Here is a 22,613-nt window from a genome sequence, read left to right on the forward strand (position 1 = left end):
AACCTTTGTTAATCACGACTTTTATAAAGCGGATTATGATGTAATAAATAAGAAACTGAGCGAACTCGATTGGGAACAGACACTTCTAGCCAGTGAAGATGTTAATGTCATGGTTTCAAAATTATACAACATGCTGAACGATATTATTGCAGTTTATGTTCCAAAACGAAAAGTAAATATCCAATTTGGTATAAGCCGAATCTCATTAAATTAATTCGTGAAAAAGAGAAAACCCGCAAGCGTTTCAAAACATATAAAAACCCAAGAGATGAACTTGAACTCATTTTATTGAAAAAACGTGTTGCCTCATTACTTAAAGCCTGTTACAATGACTATCATGCCGGAATTGAATCACTAATACACAGTGACTCTAAGAAATTTTGGGGGTTTATAAAAAATAAAAAGAGCTCTCCGTCCGAAATACCTAGTAATATAAAATTGTATGACACAACCTCAGAAACTGGTCAAGGTATAACAGAACTATTTGCTACTCATTTCCAATCAATATTTTCAAAGGATAACATCAATGGTTTGATAACATTTCCCCAGTTTTCCATTTCCAATGTAGAAATAAGTGAAAGAAACATTCTTAAGTTACTTCGTTCTATTGTTCCCAGTAAAGGAGCTGGTCCCGATGGTATTCCGCCATACTTTATTTTAAAAACATGTAGGCACTTATCTTTACTGTTAAATATTATTTTCAAAAAATCCATGCAAACCTCAATTTTTCCTGACTTGTGGAAGATAGCGAATATAGTTCCTATATATAAAAAGGACCATAGAGATAACATCAAAAACTATCGCCCAGTTTCAATATTAAAAACATTTTCCAAAATTTTTGAGCGACAAATTTTATCATCAGTAACTCCCTACTTAAGTAATATAATAACAGAAAATCAACATGGTTTTTTAAAACATCGCTCAACTACATCAAACCTACTTCAGTTTACAAGCTACCTAAGTAATCATATAGATAATGGTAATGAAATTGACGCTATTTACACTGATTTTAGTAGTGCATTCGATAAAGTGAACCATGAGATACTACTAATAAAATTAAAACATTATGGGTTTCATGGAAATCTTCTGAATTGGTTCAATTCTTATTTGAAAAAGAGGACTCAAAGAGTTGTTCTGGGTGGCTATAAGTCCAATGATTTCACTGCAACTTCTGGCGTTCCACAAGGGACCCACTTAGGACCGACCCTCTTTTTGTTTTTCATAAATGATATAGCAGACCATATAAGTCATAGTGAATGCTCAATTTTCGCTGACGATGTCAAATTATATCTTACAGTAAGCTGTGCCAGAGATGTACACCTTTTGCAACGCGATATTGATTCCATTTACAATTGGTTTTCAAATAATAAAATGGAAATCAATGCGAACAAGTGCTCACACATTAAATTGTCTAAGCGTAAAAAAAAATTGTCTCCTCTTACAAAATTAACAAGGAGATTGTAAGTCAAGTAACAGTCGTTCGTGATTTGGGAGTACTATTTGATTCCAAGTTAAGTTTTGTCAATCATTATGATCATATTATTATAAAGGCATAGAAAATGTCAGGTTTCCTAAAACGTAACTCTAAGGAATTCAGAAACACAACTACTCATATCTGTCTATTTAACACGCTTGTTCGAAGTACTTTAGAGTTCAATAGCATAATATGGAACCCTTTCTATAAATGCCACATAAAACGCATGGAAAAAATTCAAAAATCATTTACAAAATTCTTGTCATTCAAAGATGCCGGCCTCTCAAATCGATCACGTTACTGTGACAGATTAAATCATTTTAAGATTGTTTCTCTGTCCAACAGACGAAAGTTTCTGGACCTTTGCGGCCTTTTTAAAATTATACACGGATCCTTAGAACCTAACATAATATCTAACTTAAATTTCTCCATTCCAAGATGTTTACCAAGAAAACCGATTAATAAAATATTTTCAATTAATTACTCTAGAACGAATGTGAAACAATACGGTCCTTATAATAGAATATCTACAACATTCAATGATATCAACGATCATGACGTTGACATTTTTCACGACACGTTTAAGTCATTTAGAAATAAAGTTTTAGAAAAAATAACGACCACGGTAGATAATAGTTTGTATTAGATTGTTAATGACTTATTAATTCTTACTTTTATTTTTTGTAATTCCACACTTACCACTTTATAATTACTTACATTGTATAGTTTCTAGAATTAAGATTTATTACTAAGTTACTTAATTTTTTCAAAATTAAAATGCTTAATGTACCTAATTAGAATAACCAACCTAGAACTAGTATGTAAGTGCAAATCAATTGTTAATGTTAAGTTGAGTTATTGCTGGCACATTATAAATAAATAAAAATCGCTTAGTCGCCTGTTTCAATAAAGACTCTTTGACTTCTGACCAATGACATTCATTGGTCAAATGTACCTACTTTCAATTTTGACATTCATAAGGCTTTGACTTTAAGGGACGCGCCTACAGAAGTTTTCACTTCAAAATTGATATCTTGAACTTGTTATTACCCAATGATTACCCACAATGTGCACAAAGATCCCGGATATGACCTCATTACTATTTTGCTATCTGACTAACTCGCACTACCTACTTAGATATTGCAATAGCTGTCGATTCTACTTCTGTAATGATATCGCAATGAATGATTGTATAAACAAGCTTCTAATAATTACAATTATTATTTTCTAACGACCGATAACTCGTTAAATATATGAAATTAGTCTTTAAACAATTGGAAATAAAATTCAATTTTCAATTGCGTAGTATTAGCGTTAGCAATGCAAAGGCATAAATTTAAGTTTTATTTGTTCCAGAAATTATTTTGTAGATTAAACCAATTTTGTTTAAGGTTAAGTCGATAGTAACACAGCGTTGCCTTAAGGCGAAGAGTAAGCAGAAAACACGCAAACATGATGTTTTTAGACAAGTTTTGTGGTGAAAGTATAGCATTTCGAGCTATGAACACTATTTAATTCTGTTACACATATCCTTAAGTCTAATTTGTAGGTTGCTAATGCTTGCTGTTGGTTATACATAGTTAACACTGCCGAGCCTTTTTGAACTACCACTTTTCTTTGAAGTTAAACAAGTTTTTTGGCATGGCGTGACGCATTTTTTTGGTACTTCTCTCAGAAAAGTTATTCTTATAGCTTGTACTTTTTTGTGTAGGTTGATTTATTCAGATTAGTAGTTAATAACGAGGATTGTAAGCATATAAACTGTTTTCCACACAAGTATTTTGAAAATATTGGCTTTGTTACACAGATGGCGGGCCGGCAGCCGTGAACTCATATCGCTCAAGGTCGCTGGCATTTAGTGTCGCCTTAAGGGCCCGTAAGCCATCCGTTTCTTGAATCCTCGTCATATTATGTGTATATACCTATTCTATAACGTCTTGTGGATTGAAGATGTAAGGTATAATAGATGTATTTTGTCAGTAACTAACGTTTATTATTTATGAACATTAACAGTGACTAACCACGAGTTCAGAAAGCGTCCTTAAAAAGTTATGGTTTCATTAAAATGAATACTGTCATTTTCTTTTTTAATTCGACAGTCAAAGATAGCATGTGATATAATGAAACATTTACCAGTGCAAAGGACATAATCTATCCACACGTTGCCGGCTAGATTATGGGTACCACAACAGCGCCTATTTCTGCCGTGAAGAATGCTTACACATCACTGCTGCGGGCTGAAGGGCGCCGTAGCTAGTGAAATTACTGGGCAAATGAGACTTAACATCTTATGTCTCAAGGTGACGAGCGCAATTGTAGTGACGCTCAGAGTTTTTTGGGTTTTTCAAGAATCCTGAAAGGCACTGCATTGTAATGGGCAGGGCGTATCAATTACCATCAGTTGAACGTCCTGCTCGTCTGGTCCCGTATCAGCGTTAAAAAAAACATTAACTTTAAGTATGCTTTCTGTAACTAGCGGTATCACTAGTACCTAATTATCTTTTTTTTCTGATTTGTTTAAACTTAGGATGAAGTATATACCTGGATGTGAACGCAAATAATAAAACCGTTCACAAACATGATTACAATATTCAAAAACTGTGATATGTGAATAAAAAGGACAAATAAAATAATTTTGTGTACTTATATGACAGAGTTTGCTGTTTTTTTGTCGCAAGTGAAGGTTGTGTGACCAACACATAGGTTGTAATTATAATTTATTTGTAAATTTTGCAAGATTCACAGTTTTAAAGTACATGTTGTGGTGGTTCAGTATTTCAATATGAAATACTAAACGATAATAAATAATGAAATACTAAATACTAAAGATAACTAATAAGTTATCTTAAAAAATATGATTATATCTTACATAGTCATAAGAGATGACCTAAAGTATGTCTGGTTCAAAGCATAGTACATAATATACCCATAAAGTTTCACCGTGTATAATTAGACTGCAAAAGCTATACTGAGCGTACCTAAATCACAAAATATAACCTTTCAGACTTAAGTACGATTATTAGTTTAATACCTATTCCTTGCTTTGTAAGAAGATTGATAGATTAAGACCAGTAACATATTAATAAATGATAAAGAATCCCGCAACATTTGCAATAATGTTTAATTTTATTAATAATTATTATTATCCCAAATATTCAATATTAAAATTGCAAATATTATATATTCAACCAAATTAGTAGTAAGTTCAAATTATTTTGATCAAACCATGTTCTACTGCTTTTCAATTTGTACGGATTATAGGATGGTTAGGCCCTTTCGGGTTCACCAGTGTCAAATCTAGTTGACACTTCATCCTAGGTTTTAAACGCGTCATTCTTATAACATCATTTCAATATGTCTTTGTTTGTTTTTTAGTATTCAATGATTTAACTGCTCCTTCAAACAGTACGGCTAACTAATTCATCATAACGAGTTTGATTGACATAATTTGTACAAACATTAATCATTAGTGTACTATTTATGTCAAGTTAAGTGTGTATTATATGTTGGCCTTTATCATACTGCTTTCGCTCAAACAATGATTTATTTATATATTTCCAGGAAATTGTGTCAAAATACCGATAGAGACTGCCACTGCAATGGGTCTATGACCTTTTTCCGGGAGCATGTTAACAGCAAAAAATTCGCATAAAATTCCTAGAAAACAATATAATGAATGCGTAATAAGTTTGTATGTTTCCTACATTTTTACGCCTATATCTACTAAACCCATTATCATAACATACGCTGTCAGTCTGTGGTATAGAAAAGTATTGAAGGTATTTTATCTCGAAATTATTCAGAGTTCCCGAATTTATTTGAAACTTATAATAATACTAATGAATATGCAATAATATTTCAATTTTATTAATTTTTACTACTACTTCTATTGAATCTTATTAAGGACTTACTTTTTCTGGAGTTATTGTGTTAAAATTATTGTTATAAATAAAATCGATGTTTGTATATTTGTTCACTACGCGCTGCTTGACTATTCATTCCGACGTGATGAAATACTGGATATTATAATATTATTCAAATTAAAATTCAAACAAATTTACTCAATATTGGATCTGCCATCACTTAATGAAAGTCAAAAACTACCACCCATTCAAAAAAGAATGCCTCACACATGAGAAAGAACGTGTGCAACAAACTCAGCGGGCTTATTTTTCATAAAAAAATTTGGTAGCAAAGTAATATAACACGTACAATTAAATAGCCTGAGGGCGGTCGCTCCATTCCCAATCACTTTTGTTTTGAACATTTTCTGGGGTCTTGTTGTAAAAGCATATACATTGCCCCACAAAAGACTTACTAACTCAACTTATCGGGGTAGTAGGCATTATAATTTTATGTATGTTCCTGGTGTTAACATTATGGTTGTATGCAAATTCACTTATGTATTATTATTATACATGTGTTACCGTATTTTGTCGTAACTTGCCACCTACGGCCGTTTTCAATAACGTATCTCTAGTTACGGATAAATTGCTATCACCGTTCAATGACAAGATCTTATCTATCCATAGCTATGTCCAATATAGGTTAGATGTTAGACAATAGGTTATTGAAATCTAATTAAGCGTAAAAGGATAGATTATGATAATGATGATAGAACTAAGGATAGATAGGTTATTGAAAAGGTCGAAATAGTATTAACTTACTATTATATCGTTCGAACTATTTTCATGAATGATGGTATTACGATGTAGATCACTTAATACCAGGTGACCTGTACGCTAGTTTATCCTCCTTCTCCATACAAAAAATATTCATTTTCACGTTTCTTTCCTAGCGTTTTTCTTTCATAATCAGGGTACGGTTCTTATGGTAGAGTGAGCAGACTCCTTTATGAGTAATAAATAAAATAATAATAAAATCACACTGTTTTTAACTCACAATTTTCTTATACTAATATTGTCATTGGATTCTCCGCATAGTATCTGTAGTGAAGTACCTGTAATTAAAGGCTACGCTCTTCTCGTGCCAAAAACCAACTAGCTTGCTATATAAACACGTAACAATTAAAAAGAAATAAGAAAGATAAATAAAGTAGTGGTAGCTCACAATGGCAACAAGAACTCCCAAACAGATCGAGCACGTGCTATGACGCTTTGCTATCTGACAACGCAATACAAATAGCACACTGCCAAGAGGCAAGTGGCAAACTTTATCAGTGTCAGTGAACGCGTGACGTCGGCGCAGCTGATATACTTCCAATGTAGGTTGTCACTTACGAATAGTGAAACTCTCAACAAAAATGACCAGCTACTAAACAATGGAGATAACAGCCAGTGTATGTTGTTGACGCCGTTTGCGCAACACATTTTACTTTGACTTAAGCGGAAACAGTTTTGCCGCCGATTCCACCATTGAAGTTAATCGCGATTAGAACTAAGATTAAGCTTGTTAACGAGTTTACAGTTTCAACTCTGATTTTATCAACACAAACTAAACGCAGTTTTTGGACTATTCTATTGTATTCTATTCTTTCAAGGCTTCTGTGGAAGGGGCACTACAACTAGGCCAATGTCACGTTTCAGTAGACCACCTAGCTTAGAGTGTGTTATTTGATCGGTGTTAACGAATTTACAAGTGGTTACGGTAATGATCGGTGCCCAGATTGAAAACAGTTTTATTTTCTTATTATACCTGAAACAAATATACAATTCAATGTATGATCGCGGTCAAGAGCTGTCACATTGACATTTAACAATTTTGAGTTTGTTCATACTTATCGATGACAGTTCTCCACTCACTCCTTTCTTTTAATCCTAGATCAAAATAATTTTCCAACAAAATCATTATCATTATGTGTATCTTTCTGTGTAGCATGTTTTGATATTTTTATTTTTGTAAGTGCTAGAGTACTTCAAACAGTGCTTAAAACTATTGAATTATGTCCAAATTCAAATATTTCTAATGATTGAAAGTCAGTAATGTACTTATTGAAAGTCAAAAACTTCCACCCATTCGAAAAGGTATGCCTCAGACCTGAGAAGAACAGGCGAAAGAAACTCATAGGGCTTTTGTATTCTTTTATAAGTTCAATAAAGTCTGATAACTTACGCGTAGAATAGGGTTATAAATAAGTTTACAGACAGTATATGTAGGTATATAAGACCTAAATTTTTAATTGCTTCTTTAATTAGTTAGTAAGCTCTTATGTAAATATTTAATAGTATCAGAGTAGGTACCTAAATAAAGAAATTCGTAACTTGAATTTTTTTTTCAGCGGCCTTAATTTTTTTCAAGATTATAATAACGTACAATAAAAGTTATTATCTCAAATGTTTTCCTCAGTGATTCTTTAGGACCTTGGTTATAAAACATTTTATTTATTAATAGAAATTGACTTGAGATGTCGCTCTTTCAAATCTGAAATATTTGTTATTTTTAAAGTCATATCCCTCACTTCTGAGATTAATTACATTAAATTTGTAACTAAAATTTATGAAATGCGGGAATCGAATCGACTCTCGGTTTCCGTCCGAGCGCTCTTCCAAATGAGCCAACACGTATGAGTGACGCATGTTAAGTAAATCTTAGCATGTCTTGTACAAGTTTCAACTCTCATGGATGGATGGAGACACAACCCGCGGCTTCGAGTTCCCCATCGTTCGGTTACAGATTTGCCTACTACTCGGTTGTGTCGAGTTAGTAAGTCTTTTGTTGGGCGATGTATATGCTTCTACAATATGATCCCAGAAAATGTACAAAACAAATGTGTTACGAAATTTAAAAGAATTGTTAAAAAACGTTTGTGTGGGAAAGGTTATTATAGCATAAACGATTTTCTTAATGACACCACGGACTGGAAATAAAGCGAACAGGCTCTCAGGCTCTTTAATTATAAATGTTTATTGTACGATATTACATTGTAATCCATATTTTATATTAAAAAAAAACCGCTGAGTTTCTTGCGCCCATTCTTCTCAGGTCTGAGGCAGTTTCTTTTCATTGGGTGGTAGTTTTTGACGTTCAATAAGTGATTTTAAATCCTATTTTGAATAAAAATATTTGAATTTGAATTTAATTCACTAATACTTTATTCGTAAATCATTCCCTATACTCTGTGCTAATACTTTCATGAGTAAACGGGACGAATATTTCGATTGGCTGTCTCATTGCTACAGATAAAACAAACAAAGGCTCATCTCTGTACAAAACATTTATATTTGGAACAGCTATGAGTGTACAAAGAGCACTAAAATCAACACGGAAATATGTGTCAAAGTTCCGCACAATACGTTTGTTATTCACAGCACAGACAGCAATTGTTTTTGCCGTTCTAACTCAAATATTTATATAATAAACTGCCATGCGAATCACGTTCCATACGTCAATTACCGTATAGGTAATGTACTTATTCAATGTTCATGCAACTGTGGGCATTAATTACTTCATACATTATTAAGACATTGTTGCTTAGACACGTGTTAAACTTATCTCGGTAGATTTCTGCTTACTATTCCTTTCACATATACATACTTTTTCTTTCCGATTATTAATTTGTGTTTATAACCACTCAAGGTACATTTAGCAATAAGTTTTGGGTACATAAAAAGCATTAGGTATATTAATTATTTTTGACATAGCCCAGATGATTGCGAAACTGAAGTGGCAGTGGGCATGGCACATAGTTCCACGCACAGATGGCCTTTGGGAAAGTAAAGTCCTCGAATGGCGACCACGTACCGGAAGACGCAGTGTTGGTAGGCCCCCCACAAGATGGACTGATGATCTGGTTAAGATCGCCGGAATACGTTGGATGAGGGCAGCGCTGGACTGATTGTCGTAGAGATCTTTGGGGGAGGCTTTTGTCCAGCAGTGGACGTCTTCCGGGTGATGATGATGATGATGTAGCATTATCCGTATGACATGTGATTACCGCGGCCCATTCACTCTTGTAACACCAGAGGAAACAAAAGAGAGATTTCAACTTTATGCAGCGTCGGATAAATGTACCTACATACCCATTATTACGAAAACCCAAAGCAACATACACGTCGCGGGCGAGGATCGAACCGGGGGCTATAAATGGTGCTAACTATTTCGCCATTGACGCTTTTCCCCAGCAAAAAGTTGATGTTTAAAACGCTTTTTAGCAAACGTTTAAAGCACCTTACAAACTAATTTATTTTGTATATTACAGCTGATGTAAAATACTCGATATTTGATAATTGATTGAAAAGAAATGCCGTTAAGTTTCTTATATTATGTACTCCTCACGAGCTCTAGTTTTTCCGATATTTAATAGATTTAGTAACTTAACCGAAATATTTATAGTGTACCTTTACGTTAGTTTAGTTAATACCTTTGCGTTCTACCCATCCCGTTATATCAATAAATGCAACAGAACATTTTTTAATTTTGTTTTTTTTTTCGACTTGTACTTGGCCTGGGTTTTTTGTTCAAATTTAGTTACTTTAGCCTTTGTTTTTGCGCCAGTGTAACGGTTTGCAATAATTGTTGTCAGAAAAATCAAACCAAGGCTTCACTTCAAGGTTGGTAGCACACTGTCTGTGGCGTGAACCAACATCTTAAAGGCCGGCAACTCTCCTGTCTCCTCCAGGATACCTCTGGTGTGGCATGAGAGTATGGCCTTACAATATATTTATAAGTCGATATTAAAATCGTAAGTTAACCGTACGTAGGTACATTAAATATTAAAAATTAATTTTTACACATTTTTACAATTTTCGACTGTAGAAACAGTGTAGGTTAACGGAGAGTGGTTTGTTTGTTTACTTCTGCACGCTTATCGCAGAAATGACTTAACCGATTTGAATGCGTTTGTCACATAACATTCACTATTCAATCAATTCAAAAGATCCTATATCCGTTCACTTTTAGTATTTTTAGATTGTTTATAATATTAACAAAGATTATTTCAATACCTCAGTATGAGTGTGCATAAATTAATATTTTAAAATTTTAACTATACGAAAAATATAACTGGCTAGATTTCAATTAAGTCTTCTTTATTTATTCTTCAAATATAATCTACTAGCTTTTACCCGTGACTTCGTCCGCGTTGAATAGTTACTTTCAGCATTTTTTTTCTTCTAGAATACTTTGCAAATAATACACATACAAACTGCTTTGTCCGCTGCTGGCAGCGCTCTTCTATAATACAGCGCATATCTTTATATATATAATTCTTGTGTGCGTGTGTATGTCACTGAACTCCTCCTAGACGGCTGGACCGATTCTAATGAAACCTTCTGTGTGTATTCAGGTGGATTCGAGAATGGTTTAGATTCACAATTGAACTACCTCCTAAACGGCTGGACCGATTTTGATGATATTTTTGTGTGTTCCAGTGAATTTGAGATTGGTGTGTGTCTTCAGGTGGATTCGAAAATGGTTTAGATTCACAATTAAACTACCTCCTAAACGGCTGGACTGATTTAGATGACTTTTTTGTTTGTTTCAGTGAATTTGAGATTGGTTTAGATTCTCAATTCCGCCCATATAATATAATTCTCCTGCTCATGTGTATGTTAGTGAACTCCTCCTAACGGCTGTACCGATTTTTCAAATTTAAGATGTGTGTACAGGACAACGTCTGTCGGGTCCACTAGTCCCTTATAATTTTTGACAGTCACTTTAATAGTATTTACGTTATTAAGTTTAAAAAATGCTCGATCAAATCTTTATAAATGATTTCTTTTTCTTCATGGTTTTATCTTCGATAATGACGAATTTCCATACAAACAGCAATTAAACCCCTATTTCAACCGCCCCATTTATTTATTTTTCAATAAGAGGTAGCCTATGTCCTTTTTCAAGCTCTAGTCTATCTCTGTACTAAATTTTAACAAAATCGGTTGAGTGGTTTAGGCGTGAAAGCGTAACAAACAAACTTACATTCACATTTATAATATTAGTTATCCCGGTACAATGTTCGCCCTTTAATTGAAGAAAAATATAACCCAATGACTCAAACGACCTTTGAACTGTTATTGAAGTATGTCACTTTGATTGTAATAAAAATAATGAGTCACGCAATGCAATGATATAGTTAAATTATACAAATATTATTTATTTTTATCATAATATATCACGGAGTAACTTTCACAGTATCACCTCACTTTACTAACGATATAATTATAAATCAAATACCTAGTAATGTCTTACCTTGTGCTTAATCCATTTTAATATGTGTGATCGGTACAGTTCATAGAAATCATATAAAGTAACTTCTCCGTTAGATGTTTATTGTTACAATCTGTGTATGACTGTTTGTAATTGTAAATAATGAATAAAAATGTAATTCAATAATACCACGTACTTATATAATTGAAATTTGTCAATAATATTTCATTACATAGAGAATTATTTCGTAAAATATGCTCCCTGTTGTTAAATTGAAATTGTTTCGCAGCAGAACTGTCAAACCGTGCGTCACTAAATTCTCTCATAGAAAATATGTACATACAAAACAAATAATTTGAAAATAAAAATAATTATGGGTCCCAAATCGAAATAAAAACTATCCTATCTCTCAAGTTGGACCAAACTGCACTCCATCAAATAATCCCCATTCAAATCCGTTCATTAGTTTAGTATCCATCGCGGACAAACAACGTGTCACGTAGGTATAGGTATATTAAGATATGTACCTACCTAATTAAAAGACATACAAGAAAAAATTTAACACTTTGAAGGGCGCCGTAGCTAGTGAAATTAGGCCAAATGACAACTTCTTATGTCTTAAAGTGACGAGCGAAAAATTGCGATTCCAATCAGAAGCTGGGGTATTTCAAAAATCCTGAGCGGCACTGGGAGAATCATTTCAATTCAATGAGAATCAATTCCCGAATCCACTAGGCGAACCAAAGGCACTGACATAACCCAAATGATTGGGAAACTGAAGTGGTTATAGTTGAACGGACAGATGGCCAGTAGGGCAGTAAAGTCCTCGAATGGCGACCAGGTACCGGAAGACGCAGTGTTGGTTGCCCCCCCCCCCCCCCCCCCCCCACAAGATGGACCGACGATCTGGTCAAGAACTGCCGGAATACGTTGGATGAGGTTAGCGCGGACCGTTCGTCGTGGAGATCTTTCGGGGAGGCCTTTGTCCAGCAATGGACGTTTTACGGCTGATGATAGATTATAGAGTGGCACTGCGTTGTAAGGGGCAGGGCGTATTACCACCAGGGAGCGTCTTGCTCGTCTCGTCACTTTTCCGAACGACCGGACAGGTGCGAGTAAGATTTGCCCACCGTGGGTTCCTTACATATTATTAGATATACTTTTAAAAAGGGGTATTTTCCGTCATAAATCGAAAAGTATACATCATAAATAATTATCATTAATAAATATCTGTTTTAGCTTGTGCCAATGAAGCCCTTTCATACGTTACACGGTTACCTCAATTAATTGACCGCCGTTCATTGCATACCCTGTATTTTTATGATTTAATTACAAATGTATAGTTTTCACACTTAACCCTATACTTGTAGTATAGCACGGTATAACTTGCCAATTTTCATTGTTCTAGGTCAACGGAAAATACCGTATATTTTTTGAGTCCCTAGAGAGTAAAAGGATATCAATACTTGTCAATAAGTGTACTATTTTTAATGAAAAATTATTTACGCTCCTTGCAAACCAATCTTATATAGATAAAATAAATTTACCGGTGATAAGTCACACCATCTTTTTTGCGGCGTTAACGTATTATTTTACCAGTGGGAGGCTCCTTTGCACAGGATGCCGGCTAGATTATGGGTACCACAACGGCGCCTTTTTCTACCGTGAAGCAGTTATGTGTAAGCATTACTGTGTTTCTGTCTCAATTACTGGGCAAATGAGACATAACATCTTATGTCTGAAGGTGACAAGCGCAGTTGTAGTGCCGCTCAGAAGTTTTGGGGTTTTTCAAGAATCCTGAGCGGCACTGCATTATAATGGGCAGGGCGCATCAATTCCCATCAACCGAACGTCCTGCTCGTCTCGTCCCTTATTTTCATAAAGAAAACCTTTTTATAGCACACGTAGGATTGATGATTGACACACAGTTGACAGAAGACTAAGGAGAAAAGTGTGCTTACATTGTCTTTAAGCACACTTTTGCCACACCGTTATCGGACTGCGAATGATATCTCCAAATGTATAGAACGTCATTGCCAATAGCAGTAAAAACTGTAAAAATATTGAATGTCAGTGTGGTAACCCTATGTTGTAGTCGATGTACTAAACAAAGCAATAATTTACGCAATTTTATTATCTGTAATTGTGAAGAAATATGTAGGCCAAATGTGTACTTGCGATGTAATTACGTTATATTTACAGTTTTTACTTTAGTTTGACTTATATTATGGAGAATTTCAATTATTTTGACAAGTTGATTATTTTTACTATTGCTATTCGGGCTCACAGAACAAAGCAGTAGTGGTCGGGTTTTACTCGTGAAAATAATAAGAATGCCTCAGTAAATGCTATTGCTGAAATCTTAAACCTATCCGACCATTTTAGTGGTCGAAGCGACATATAAATCATCTACTAATTAGAGAGTTGAACAAAGCAAACAGAAATTTATAACGAGGCGGTACTCGAACGGTTAGCTCAGTTGATTAGAGCACCGGCACGGAACGCCCGAGGTCATGGATTCGAATCATGCATCGTTCATAAAGTTTTGTTTTTCTAATTTTATTTGTGTATTAATCCTAGAAATGACTTTAAAAACATAACATATTGTTTAGATCTACTAATTAACAAATGTTAGCCGAATTACTATCTCATTATAGCTACAAATCCTAAAAGAGTTCAAAAAATAGTTATATTTGGATTAGATAAGTATATTAATATAGAAATTTATGTATATAATGTTAAAAGTCGTATTTTTTATTTGTAATAATAATAATTTAAAAAAAAGTGAAGTAGCCGTTACATTGCGGAAATCCATAATTATCCAAATGTTTTCAGTTTTCTTTAGTGTTAATTCCGCCAATATTTGTCTTTTAAACAATTCGACACGTGTCCAGTCTCGTACCAGATTTTGGCAAGTCAACACGTCCTGAGGTTGCCTCGTGTAGAGGCGAAAGACGTGTCAAATTGTTTAAAAGACAAATATTGGTGGAATTAACACTAAAGAAAACTCAAAACATTTGGATGTAATGATTATTGCATATGAATCTTAATGGATATGTGATATCAACTTTGGCAAATTTTATCATTTAACAACATTATGTTATATAAGGAGTATTTATTCTGGATAATTATTGCTGTTCGATGTGATTTAACGGTATGACGTGTAGATAGGTTATCTTGGTTCAGTGAGACGCTGAGTCCCTTTAATAAATAAATTACTTCTAAGTTGTTTGTTCACAAATTAAGAACATAACATATTTATACTGAGTATACATTAACTGAAACTCCGTTATTTATTTCGTACTAATTCATATTTGGGCATAAAAGTTGTATAAAAATCCAGTTCTTGTGTGTTCTTCATTTGTTTTGTTTTTTGTTTTGAATGTTTTCACTCCATGCAAAGGTTTAATTTATGACTATGGCTTGATTATGACCCTGGCTCTCCTTTCAATTTGTAAAATAGATATTTGAGGTAATAGTTTGTTTTTCATTTTCTTCGTAGGTGTCATCACGAAGCACTATGAATGTACGATTCCGTACACGGGTGTGATATGGCCTTCAGCCTTGTTGTGCCTACATACTGCGCCTTCGTAGGAAACAATAAAATGCCACTTGCTTCTATCGTTACGAACCTCACGCGCTTCCTCTATATTCATTACTCTTTTCATACATGCTCGCCGGTTGCGGGTGCTTCGGACCTTTCTTTTTCACAAAACGTCCCAAAGGAAATTGAAACGCTTTCATACATTCCTGGGCCCAGGTGATAACAAGATGAAAGTAGCACTAATTAAAAGATAACGTTTAAGTAATGCATAATTGAAAATTTTGCAAGGTTTGTCAATCTAGGAGCTGAGTAATCGAAGATATAAAAATGAGGTTATGTCATAAACTATATGTTGACAGCTGATCTATAGTAGGTTTATTTAATGCCTAGCTAAGGATTTATCACAAACTTATATTAGCTGGGTACCACCCTTATTTTTTTTAGAAAAAAAATACCTACCTATTTACTACTGTAACGACATTTTTTTGCATTAAAATATAAGACAATTGGCAATTAGATATAATATAGTATACCTAAATTAAAAGATAGTTTTATTTTCTCAGATAAGAATAATATATACTCATTAGCTAATACATGAACTGTAAAACAGACTGCTAGAGACAACTTTCCATGGAATTCAATTGGGTAGGTAAGTAGTTAACAAGTCGGTAACTCAACGAATACAATAAGAAAAGAAACGAAGTGAATGACGAATAAACAAAATGATCTGTCAGACTGTCATTGTCAAATTGAAGTTAGCGTTGAGGAACAAGGATTTCACTTCTATCGATTTTTTATGTAAATCGATTTATTGATCGATTTATTGTTAATAAAATAATTGCTCAGTTCTGTTTTTTCCTGAGAAAATAATATATTTTATTCATAATAATATGGTCATTCTAACATAAACTATGCACCTATCTAATATTATTTAAATAAAACAATCGGACCTTAATGTTATTTTAATCGATTAAATATTTATTTGATTACATTTTAATCGATTTTCTTTATTTTAATGTTTTTTCGGTTTGTAGATTGCAAAATGAGCTAGTTTTTTGTATTTTACACCAGAAAAATATAACCTTTTTTTAAAAGTATATTTCAAGTTGTTAACTATCAGGCCCAAAAGTCCCATTCTCCTTTGATCGACGAATGTTCTACGAGGTCTCCCGCTACTGACCTGCCCACACACACTTGCCATACATACAGGCATTGGTTTTCTAGCAAGGTAGGCACTGCAGATCTAACTAGTCGTAGTTGAGCCTGGGGATTACTTACCGTAGATATTTAGGTAAATTTATGATTGGGGGTTCAATTCGATAGGATAATAGTTCACTGCCTAATTTCCTATATGATATGCACGCCCCTGCATATATATTTGATGCGTCATTCTTTCTTCACTCATTCGCTCCACGTGTCCAATATACTCTTACTGTCTTATTTATTGTAATGTAGTGACTAAGGTAAGGTAATGACAAAAGGTTTTAAAGAATAACTTTACTTCGCGTTTATTATAATACAGTTAGTGATCAATGCATTATTCTGTATCACAATAATAGGTATTCTATAGTAGGTATGATAATTTACTACGATATTATCAGATAAATCAGCTAAGCTGTTACCAATAATACCCAAATGCCCCACATAAGATATACACATACCCACACATACCCCACATAACCACACATACCCCACATACCCACACATACCCACACATACCCCACACACACGTAAGTAAACTAAATGTTAAACGTACTCACTTTGTTTTTCTTGTTTCAGTTTATATTTAGGAAGCTATTTAAGAATTTTGTCTTGCCTAAATAATATAAACTCTCTGTTGGCCCATGTTGCCATGTCTTTTAGTAGTCTTCTCTTGACGTGAACCTTACACTGCCTACAGAGACCGAAACAGTTGAAAATCTGAAGGCTATATGGCGTATGCATCAACAACCTAGCAACCAAACTCTTAATTTGTGCTGAAAGGCTAACGTTGTGTGGTCTTGCGTTATCGTGATAAAAGATCACACCTTCTATATAATTGATAAATTTCGCCCGCTTTCTTTCAACTTCTAGCTTTAATCACATCAGTAGAGAACCGAACAGACAGCTCTACCCAACGATAAAGGCATATAGTGAAAAATGCGCTTCCAAGCCCATCAAACTTATTACGAGTTAGCCCGGTTTATTTCATTAGTCTGCAAACCTGACCGACTTTTGATCACTCACTTTTGTGGACATTCTTGTCGTAGGTGGTCCAGTTTTGAAATGTTATCAATCTTATCAGAAACGGTTTATTCTTCTTACGTCTCAATAGAGGATCGAAAAAGATTACACCGTTAATTAAGTTTCTGTCAGTGAGCTCCTGTGGGACACAAGTATTGAGCTTTTATATGACGAGTATCTTTGAGATCAAAATCCGCGGAGTGAAAAGAGTAGTGTGTGTATTACCTTATGCACACACTCATCTCTCCAACTACTATTTGAGCAGATGCATAGTATAATAAAGAAGCTTATAATCGCTTTTTTATTTTTATTTGAATACCCGAGTCACCAAACTCTTTTTTTATGAAAACAAAGGGACGAGACGAGCAGGACGTTGAGCGAATGTTAATGCCCGGCCCATTACAATGCAGTGCCGCTCAGGATTCTTAATATTTATAATTCTAAGATACGATTTATTTGTCATTTTCTGTTAGTGTGTGGGCATTGCTCAAAATAGAGGTTTTTCCACATTTTACAGCTGTCGCAAGTCTATCTTGACGTACAAATGATGTAAGGTTAAATGAATCGAATTTCTTCTTTAGTTTCGCTCATTTTTACAGAGAGATGAAAAATAGTTTGAAACAACATTTTAGTATTCTTTTTAATGTCATTAAAACCAGCCAGATACAAAAAATACAGCCAATATTTTAATACAATTTCTATACATATCCTACTAAGCTAGAGGTTCGAATCCCGGTAGGTGCAAGCATTTATGTGATGAATATGGATGTTTGTTTCCGAGTCATGGATGTTTATATGAATTTATGTATGTTTAAGTAAGTATATTGTATTAAATATATCATTGTCTTGTAACCCATAACACAGGCTATATATGCTTAACTTGGGGCAAGATAATTTGTGTAAAAAGTGTGTCAATATTATTATTATTTTGTACATACTGTATGTAAAAAGACATTTCTCCGAAGTGTGTTCAAAATTTCGACAGTAGGTAAATGACGGGAATCAAAGATTGAAGAAAGCACAGAATACAATTTGTGTGCTTGATTTGTTTCTTATGTAATCTTTTGTAACATAATATTTTCACAATGCATATATTGTGATAAAATACTATTTAAAAAGATTGAAACGAAAATAAAAATGATTTATTATCTTTGATAACATTTATTATATTCCATGGCTGGAGATGGAGGACAAGTTATAGATAATAATCGTTTTTTTTTATTACTTATATCTATATAGGGAATTTTTTAGTTTTTGATTGTACATTGATTGTGCGTCGTCCGGTTCGGTCCGTCCCTTGAAGGTCGTTATATCCGGATTCTACTGTATTCATCATCATAAAAGGCGAAAGATTTATACGTTTTGAAGAGAAACCAGAGTTTTTAATTATTAAAATTATTAGATTTTATTTTTATAGACAATTAGTTATTTTTTATTCTATAATGATATTCCTCACTTCTGAAATTAATTACACAAATAAAATTTGAAAACAACATTTATAAACGACGCGGGACTCGAACCCGCGACCTCTCGCGAGCCATGCGAGCGCTCTTCCAACTGAGCCAACCGTTCGAATGACGTATCGTTGATAAATCTTGTATGTCTTGCTCAACTCTCAGATTGTAGCTACATCTACAGGATCTTCTTTAAAGTTGATTACCTTCTCAACCCCAATATTTGCATATTAGGATGTTGACTTGAGATGTCGCTCTTTAAAATGAAATTAAAATAAGACTAAGTTATGAATTTTTTTTCACCATGAATATAAATACTAATACTATTAATAAATACTGCAAATTTACAAATCCTGCTTCAGTGTTTAGTACATAATAATATATTTTTTTATTTAATTTTTTTTTTTTCATATTATCTTAAATATTAAATTAATTTTCAAATTATTTTTTTACGGAAGAGGAGTAAGCGTACGGGTCACCTAAAGTTAAGTGATCACCGCTTCCCACATTCTCCTTCATGACCAGAGGAATTACAAGACCCTTGCTGGTCTTTTAGAAAAGTTTAGGGGCTTCTATTTCGCGTACCCTTGTCATATCCTCCAGCGAACACCGTACACCAGAAAACATTTTTTTTTAATGTTGTATTTTCAAGAATGTTCTACGAGATCTCGCGCCACCGACTTGCCCACACATACTTGCCTTATATATTTGATAAGTCATTCTTCATTCGCTCCACGTGTCCAAACCATTTCACCATTCTTTTCTCAGTCCTTGTCACAAAAGCTACTTTCAGACTACAGCGCGCTAGTATTGCCGCAGTCGGAATTCTATCAATCAGTCTCACCCCACACATACTATGTTGTGATAGCAAAATATATATATTCTCAATATAATAAAATGGACTTAAAAATGTTAATAAACTTTAATAATTAACTGTCTCTTAACATACTCTCGATCATAACATCATTAAATCAATCACAGATATTTTATTATATTTATAAATATTATTAATATATAAGCATAATATGCTTATCAGAAAGTAGTCTTATTGTTTATTCTCTACTAGTTTTTTTTTTATGAAGAGGAGGACCAATAAGCGTACAGGTTACCTGATTACACAAATTAAATTTAAAAACAAAATTTATGAACGATGCGGTACATAAAGCCGCGAACACTCGCGTTGCGTGCGAACGCTCTTTCACTGAGCCAACCGTTCGAGTGACGTAAGGCTTATAAATCTTGATATATCTTTGTTCAACTCTTAGGTTGTGGCTTCATCTACAGCATCTACTTAACAGTTATACCTGCTCAACCCCAATAATTGCATATTTGGAAATTGACTTGAGATATCGCTCTTCGATTACCTGATGTGAAGTGATCACCGCCACCCATAGCTTCTTGCAACTCCAGAGGAATAACAGGAGCATTGCCAGCCTTTGCTGCTTATTGAACAAGAATATTTTAAGCAACTGCCCTTAATCCTATCCTTAGTAAATGTCTATGGTGAGCGTTATTTCAAACATCACATCTATCAAAGTCACAGTTTATCAGAGATAAACGTGATTTAACTGTCACCGTGACTGTCGTTCCAGTTCCAGTGAGGTCATTTCTTTTTTAAAATACTATCTAATCGTAATCTCATTATCATCATCAGCTGGAAGACGTCTACTGCTGGACAAAGGCCTCCCCCAAAGATTTCCACGACGATCGGTCCTGCGCTGCCCTCATCCAACGTATTCCGGCGATCTTGACCAGATCGTCGGTCCATCTTGTGAGGGGCCTACCAACACTGCATCTTCCGGGACGTGGGCGCCAATCGAGGAATTTACTGCCCCAACGGTCATATGTCTGTCGAACTATGTGCCCTGTCCACCGCACCGTTTCGCATTGAAACTGAAGTGGTATTTTCAATCATTTCAATAGTATCTCAATAGCACATAAATGCGTGCTATTGCTACAGACGCTTAGCATAGACTAAGTCAGTTGAGTACAACTGGCCATAACTTGTATTACTATCAATCAAGATGAGATGTCTTCTCTTGTACGTAGTACGGCACATATATTACGTCAATGTATTTGATTAGATAATTTTACTTATTTTTTGCAGTTAACATAAAACTGACATTTGTGATTGACGACAAAAGGCTTCTTGTTGCAAATCCTTCACCTCGTTCTAACCTCTGACGTAAATAAAATTTCTGACGTTAATGTAACTTAAACAATTTGTTATTTTTTTTAGGTGATAAACCTCACCTGTAGGATTAATTAACACAAACTAAATTTTAAAACAAAAGTTATGAACGATGCGGGACTCCAATCTCTTCGTTGTGAGAGCTCTCTTCCACTGAGCCAACAGTTCATGATAATCATCAACTGAAAAGTAGATCCTGTAGATGAAACCACGTCCTGATATTGGAACAAGAAATACAAGATTTATCAACGATACGTCACTCGAACAAATCAAATTTGAAAAAAATAATATGAACGAATATTTTTTTCAAATTTAATTTTTGTGTTTAGTTTACTTATTAAGGCGCTATAGTCCTAAAAAGTAACATTTTTGAAAATGTATTTAAAATACTTCTACAAATACAACGGTTCCAATTTTTTGACATGTTTTTTTTTTACATCAAGGAAGGCCCAAATATGATGATTATCTTGCAGTTAATATAAATGTAATTTAATATATATATTTAATAAAATAAATTTAAACAGTTTGTGGTTGAGTTGGTTTGTTTTTTGTTATTATTTTGCTGCAAAATGTTTTAATTGAAAAGAAATAACTATATAACGGTAAATAAAATCTACACATATTATAAATAAAATTGGAGTGTCTGTTTGTAATATTGAAATAACCGTTTATTACTGTATATGAATATATATACGATACATACACCAAAATAACATTTTTTTTAAAAATTGTCTGTCTGTCTGTCTGTTTCGGCTTCTCTGAAATGGATGGACCGATTTTGACGGGACTTTTATTGGCAGGTAGCTGATGTAATAAGGAGTACCTAACTTAGGCGACGTTAATTTTAGAAAAAATCTTTTATTTTAGTAAAACAAAGTAATGTTGCAATGTCCAAAAAACGGTCTAACTATAAAAATAATTTTTATGGCAAAACAACGTTTGCCGGGTCAGCTAGTTTTATAAATAAAAAAAAAGTATTCAATGACTTCGCGATGCTGACTTAGCACTTGTCATCTAGGTATACTATGTGAAAACAGCTACTAAACGGATCGGGATGGAATTATGACTGGAATTTCTCGTAGATGGTTATTCCATTGTTATTTTTTACGATTTACTTTTTTATAATATCTTACCGGCAATCTATATTGAAATAAATGTATTTTTATTCAAGTGATTTCAAACCAAATCACTTATTGTACGTCAAAATTAACCATTTGAAAATATTTGCCTCAAACCTGACAAAAAAGCTTTTTAAAAATTACCAATTCAATATTCTGAGGGCAATTGCTCTATTCCTGGGGTGTAGTATCATGAAGAAAGTCATTTATGGTAAAGTATGATTTAACACATAAACGCTTTTTAACAGTTGAATTTCGATTTACCAGTGGGAGGCTCCTTTACACAGGATGCCGGCTGAGATTATGGGTACCACAGCGGCGCTTAGATCTGCCGTGAAGCAGTAATATGTAAACATTATTGTGATTCGGTCTGAAGGGCGCCGTATATAGTGAAATTACTGGGCAAATGAGACTTAACATCTTATGTCTAGAGTGTATAGCCACGTCTAGTGTAAGCTTAGCATAATCTTTGATTTTGTTTTTATAGTCATTTGACAGCTGAAAT

The 22,613-nt window shown here is 33.9% G+C and overlaps 1 protein-coding gene and 1 non-coding gene across 2 annotated transcripts in view; one reads left to right on the forward strand and one right to left on the reverse strand.

The window, feature by feature from the left end:
* LOC126971770 (ATP-binding cassette subfamily G member 4) overlaps window positions 1-22,613 on the forward strand; it is an 83,831-nt gene that overhangs the window by 27,563 nt on the left and 33,655 nt on the right. The window lies entirely within an intron of this gene.
* Trnaa-ggc (transfer RNA alanine (anticodon GGC)) lies at window positions 18,845-18,917 on the reverse strand. Its single transcript has one exon. It is a non-coding gene; the product is annotated as a tRNA-Ala (tRNA).

Source organism: Leptidea sinapis, chromosome 24 (genome assembly GCF_905404315.1).
Source record: "Leptidea sinapis chromosome 24, ilLepSina1.1, whole genome shotgun sequence".
Taxonomy (NCBI): Eukaryota; Metazoa; Arthropoda; class Insecta; order Lepidoptera; family Pieridae; genus Leptidea; species Leptidea sinapis.